At 36.5% G+C, this 5,788-nt stretch overlaps 1 non-coding gene across 1 annotated transcript; it reads left to right on the forward strand.

Annotated features, from left to right (window-relative positions):
- Positions 1–2,171: 2,171 nt before the first annotated feature.
- Positions 2,172–2,278, forward strand: LOC121215825 (small nucleolar RNA R71). Its single transcript, XR_005911796.1, has one exon. It is a non-coding gene; the product is annotated as a small nucleolar RNA R71 (small nucleolar RNA).
- The last annotated feature ends 3,510 nt before the right edge of the window (positions 2,279–5,788 follow it).

A 5,788-nucleotide genomic window follows, 5' to 3' on the forward strand; every position in this document is an offset into this window, starting at 1 on the left:
TGGCACGCACTAGACCTTTCTTTCCCATGAACTGTCTTAGATGGGATAAATGATACTCGCATCTAACCATTTGATGATCTCTTTTTTTACTACGTCTTTCATGATGGGGTTCAGTCTCCGTTGTCCATCCGATGGCCTTCTTAAATTGTTTCAGAACTAAGATAAGTTTCTCTTCTTACATAGTGGTCAATTCTGCTAAAACAATCACAGGCAGAGTAGAAGCGTTACCTAAATAAATGTATTTTAAATGATAAGGTAATATCTTGAGTTCTAATTTAGGTGGCTCCTCGACCAACACTTTTGGTTAGGAATAGTCCCTCTTTTCTAACTTCAAAGATTCAAAACGGGAATGCGGATTAAATCCCCTCTGATTAGCTTCTAGCAAAGCTAAGTATTCATCATCCTCTTCATCATTTAGAGGATCCAATGTCAAAATTCTTTCCAGTGGGTCCTCAACACAGTTGAGTTTCTTCTCCACTATTAAATCCTCTAAATCAGACACTACAGAGCAATCATCCATTGTGTCAAGAAATCGCATAGACTTAAAGACGTTAAATGTTACCTGATCATCCTGAACATGCATAGTGAGCTCGCCCTTCTGCACATCAATAAGGGTCCTTCCAGTTGCTAGGAATGACCTTCCTAGGATGATTGGTACTTTTTTGTCTACTTCAAAATCTAGAATTACAAAGTGAGCAGGAAAGGTAAACTTATTTACACGTACCAATACGTCCTCGATTTTTCCTTCTGGATGTGCTAAGCATCGATCTGCTAGTTGAAGCGTAACTGTAGTTGGTCTAACTTCTCCTATCCCTAACTTCTTAAATATTGACATAGGCATCAAGTTGATACTTGCAGTTAAGTCACATAATGCCTTACCACAATATGTTGCTCTAATGTTGCACAGTATGATAAAACATCCAGGATCCTTCAATTTTGGGGATAGTTTGTCTTGAAGATATGCACTGCATTTCTTCATCAGAGCTACCGTCTCAAATTCTCCAAGTCTTCGTTTTTTAGATAAGATATCTTTCATGAACTTGACGTAGTTCGGCATGTGCTTAAGTGCTTCAACCAACGGGATGTTGATGTGAAGTTGCTTGAGTACGTCAAGGAACTTCTTGAATTGAATCTCCTGCTTCTGTTTCTGAAGTCTTTGAGGGTAGGGCGTTGGTGGTTTCATTACTGGGACTGATACTGGTTGATTCATCTTTGGCGGCAATTCTGCATCTAAAGACATTGTTAGTTGGTCAGAATTAGCTGGTCCTAAGGTTACTTTGTCGGGTTTTGCAAATTCTGGTTCTTGTGAAACTGGAATTTCAACACTTGGTTGAACTTCTTTTAAATCTTGAGAGTCAGTTGGATCCTTTTCAACTTCGACAGTGTTGGGCTCTACTATCTTTTCGCTCCTCAATGTCAATGCTTTACAATGTTCCTTCCCCAAATTTCTCGGATTCTCCGTGTCACTAGGTAGAGCACCTTATGGTCGGTTCCTGAGTTCAGTAGCAAGCTGGCCCACTTGATTCTCCAAATTCCTTAGAGTGGCGTTATTTTTCGTTATGTATGCCTTCAATAGATTCTCTAAGCTATTGGATGGTTTCGCTTGGGTTGGTTTCTGAACTTGTTGGGGGAAACTAGGCGGTTGATTTGGTCTAGGTTGGGCGTAAGCATTACTGGTTCCAGCCCCTTGGTTATTCTAAGAAAAATTCGAATGATTTCACCATGATGAGTTGTAAAAGTTGGATTGCAATCCTTGCCTCCCTCGGTTTTGGTTTTGGTTACCCATGTAATAGACAGAGTCAGGGTTCGATGGACATTCTTCAAACAAATGTCCTTCCCCACAATACACACAGGCTATATTCTCAAATTGGTTAGGTGGTTGGACTACAAAACTGTTAGACCCATTAGTGGTCTTAAGCATTAAGAATATTGAAGATACCTGAGATGCGAGTCAAGTGAGAGCGTCCACTTCATGTATTCTAGCGACTCGTCTTCCTGATGCTGCTTGATTGGTTTACCACTGATAATTGGTGCTAGCAATCCTCTCAATAATTTCGTAAGCTTCATTATAAGACTTAGAAAGGAGAGCACCATTAGTAGAGGCGTCCACTACCATCATCGTGTGAGCGTTGAGACCATTATAGAATGTCTCAAGTTGAATGTAATGTGATTTTCCATTATGAGGGCACTTTCGTAATAACTCTTTGTACCTATCCCATACCTCATACAGGGACTCATCATCCATTTTTTGGAAGGCAGTGATCTAATTCCTCAACTTGGCATTTTTGCTCGACGGGAAATACTTCATGAGGAATCTCTCGGCTAACTCTTGCCATGTAGAAATGAAGTTCGGTGGCAATGAGTTCAACTAGGCACGAGCTCTGTCCCTTAGTGAATATGGAAACAACTTCAGTTGTAATGCATCTTCGGGTACTCCGACTAACTTGAAAGAATTGCTCACTTCCATAAATAGTCATAAGTGAAGATGAGGATCTTCAGTAGCCATTCCACTGAATTGGCCCACAGTCATAAGGTTTCATCAAGATGATATAATTGTGTTGGATTAATTACATTCCTTTAACTTAGAATTATTAAACTTATGTTTATACTGCTACGAACAAATTCACGACAACTCAGTAATTTGCTAACTATTACTCATACATACTTATTAAATTAATCAATCTCTTGAACATTTTTCAATGTCAATCCAAGCGATTAATCAATCTTCACAAGCATATAAAATATCAAGTGAGGTAACAGAGTATTTCTACCTTGAAACAGTTTAATCACAATAATATTGCAAGTTATGCAAGGCATATGTATCGCCAAATACAATGCTAAATTAACTTCAGCTACCTTAAAAGAATAAACATGCATTGATTAAGTTTTGTGTCGACTAATTACAATTTTAATATGATTTAATAATTAATTCATCAGTTATCTAACAATTAATACTGCAAGAATAACTTAGGCAAGATTTTACTTAATCAAGCATCTTGCCGAGGCCTATAATAGCACAAACACAATTTCAATAATTCAAGCAGGCAAAATATAATCAACCCAACACGAATTAAATTCAAGCTAGATTGATTAAAATAACCATTTAAATAGCATAAATATTAATAAACATGTTTGTCAAAACAACAACAAAATTTAAATAGATAGGGAACAAGAAGCAAATCTGGTGTTTCTCCGTGGCTTGATTGATTTCTCCGTTCTTCATTCTCTATTGTCCTCAGCTATCAAGGTGGCTTATGAACACTTTAATTGCTGCTCAAAAATGGCTGATGAGGACCTCTTTCCCAAGATAAGAAATCAACACTTGAATAAAAGGGAAAATTGGAAGGAAAAGTTGAGAGAAAGTGAGAGAGGAGAAGAGAGAATGAGAGTGTGAGAGATGAGATGTGAATGAGGGATGAGCTGGATTATCAGCAAGGGGTTGCTTTTATAGCTGATTGTGGCTTCTAAAAATAGCAAATTTCATCAGCCAAAGAGTCCCCCCTTGGCTGGCCACACACATGGCAAAGTTGAGAGATTCAACTTTGCTAAAAATAGCCTAGGGCAAATCCATAAAACCACATTTTTTGGAGGGTTTGGAATGCAAGGTTGAAAGTTCTTCAATGGATAATTTGCAAGCTTATTTAGTCAGCTAAAGTGCTGATTTAGGTCAGCATATGGACGGTTTTGGGCAGCCCAATTGGTGGCTGGTTCGGTTCACTAGATTCGGTTCAACCAATGCGGTTCAACTAGACCATTTTTTTCCATAATTAATTAATAATAATTTATTTAGCCCAAATTAAATTGGGAATAAATTAAAATTAATTATATTATGAATTAGCACACATTTTTGGACCATCTTAGGCTAGAAATAAATTTGCCTTGATGCTTCAAATTGGTTCTAGGTTTTATTCTTTAAGCATTGCCTGCCGAGCCAATTTTCGCCCTTTGTGCGAATTTGTCGAAAAATGTCAAAATTAATCAAAATTAACTATAAAATTAATTAAAATTCAGCATGTTCATATCTTTAACATAATTTAATTATTTTATAATATTTAATTATTTTTTACAAGAATTTAACCGAAATAGCATGTTTTAAGTTAAAAGGGCATGTAAAAACACATAAATTTTTATGTTTCCAACAGGCTCGAGAATTTAGCAAAAGAAGTTCTTCTAAATCATTTTTGTACCGCCATCGAAGAAAACCAAAAAATAATTCAGTCGTGCCACTTTAGCATCAGAGTACCTGAGTAAAAGTAAGTTGAGTCAACATGATTTAAAGTCTCAAACGAAGCTTGTTGATACTGTGGGAAGTGTTCAGAACGGTTCGAAGCCAGCCTATAAACACTATGGAAAACTTTATACTGGTGAATCCAGAACTAAATTGGGAGCATGTTTTAGATGTGGTTCGACTGATTACTTTTTGCAAAATTGTCCGAGACTAGCGGGAGATAGAGAGGATCGGAATGAAAAGCAAACGTAAATGTATCAGAAAGGTAGACGTCCTAGCCAAAGTAGTAATACCAAGACTCCTCGTATGAGAACGAAAGACACAGTTACCTGGTCAAAAGTTAGAACACCTACTCAGACGTATACTATTTGAGTAGAGAGGAAGCTGTTACGCCTGATGTGATTGCTAGTACATTCTATCTCTTTGATGTTACTGTGTATGCACTGATTGACCTTGGGTCAACCCACTCTTATATTTGCCTTACATTAGAAACAAATAAGAATTTACTTGTTGAATCGACTAAATATGATGTTCAAGTTACTACTCCACCGGGTCGGAGTGTGATAATGAATTTAATTTGTCGTAAGTGTACATTGAAAATTAAGGGCTGTGAATTTCCTAATGAGTTGATGTTATTACCCTTTTCGAAAATTGATATTATTCTGGGTATGGACTAGTTAACATTATATGATGTTGTGGTTAACTTTAGACAGAAACAGATTGATTTGAAATGTCAAATAGGTGAGATGATCTCAGTTGAATCTGACAGAACAAGCAATACTATCAGAATTATTTCAACTATTTCAGCACAGAATTTGATACGTAAAGGTAGCAAGGAATTTTTGGCTTATATACTTGATACCCGAGATTCAGAGTTGAAATTAGATCAGTTACCAGTTGTTAATGAGTTTACTGATGTGTTCCCTAAAGAGTTACCGGGTTTTCCACCTGAGCGTAAAGTTGAATTTGTTTTTGATTTAGCACCTGGAATCGCATCGATATCGATATCACCGTATCGTATGGTGCCAACTGAGTTAAAAGAGCTGAAAGCAAAATTACAAGAATTATTATACTGAGGGTTTATTCAGTCAAGTATGTCTCTCTGGGGTGCACCCGTGTTATTCATGAAAAAGAAAGACAGGTGGTTGAGATTGTGCATTATCTACAGACAGCTGGATAAAATTACAATTAAAAATAAATATTCTCTACCACGTATGACGATTTATTTGATCAGTTAAAATGTGCAACACTATTTTTGAAAATAGATCTTAGATTAGGATATTATCAGCTGCGGGTTAAAGATTACGACGTATCAAAAATTACTTTTTGAACTCGTTACAACCACTATGAGTTTTTGGTAACACCATTCCGATTAACAAATGCTCCTGTTACTTTTATAGATTTAATGAATCAGGTTTTTTCGCCCCATTTGGATAGATCTGTGGTTGTGTTCACTGACGATATATTGATCTATTCTAAAATAGAATTTGAACATGCTCAACATTTGAGAATCATGTTACAGACTTTACAAGAATAACAATTGTACACAAAATTCAGTAA

The sequence above is a fragment of the Gossypium hirsutum genome, chromosome D03 (assembly GCF_007990345.1).
Source record: "Gossypium hirsutum isolate 1008001.06 chromosome D03, Gossypium_hirsutum_v2.1, whole genome shotgun sequence".
NCBI classification, from domain to species: Eukaryota; Viridiplantae; Streptophyta; class Magnoliopsida; order Malvales; family Malvaceae; genus Gossypium; species Gossypium hirsutum.